Below are 385 nucleotides of genomic sequence, written 5' to 3'. Positions count from 1 at the left end.
CTTATTAACTTCTCTGCACATTTGGAACATTTTCAGATTTTCTTTTGCTGCTACAAACTAGAATTACCAGCAGCCCTCCTGCTCCTGCCAAGAGCTCCTAGTATTGCATGGTTCTAGGAATTGAGACTTAGTCTCCTACCTAAATGTTTATGAAAAAAAACCCAGCCCAAACACTATTGATATCTTTGTTTTAGAAAAACTGCTTGAAAAGCTTAATTGAAGTTTGAAAAGTCTTCCAAATATTAAATTTTTGCCCTTATTGAGATTTAACCCTCCTTTTAATCAGTAAACCCACAGCTAAGCAGCTGGAATTAAAAGTAATATTTAGCCTTTGAATAAATAAGAGACCTTTTGGGAATAATGTGCTTATTGGGGAACTTATTGG

The sequence above is a fragment of the Phaethon lepturus genome, unplaced genomic scaffold (genome assembly GCF_000687285.1).
Source record: "Phaethon lepturus isolate BGI_N335 unplaced genomic scaffold, ASM68728v1 scaffold16532, whole genome shotgun sequence".
NCBI lineage: Eukaryota > Metazoa > Chordata > Aves > Phaethontiformes > Phaethontidae > Phaethon > Phaethon lepturus.
Note: the sequence above shows the minus strand (reverse complement) of the source record.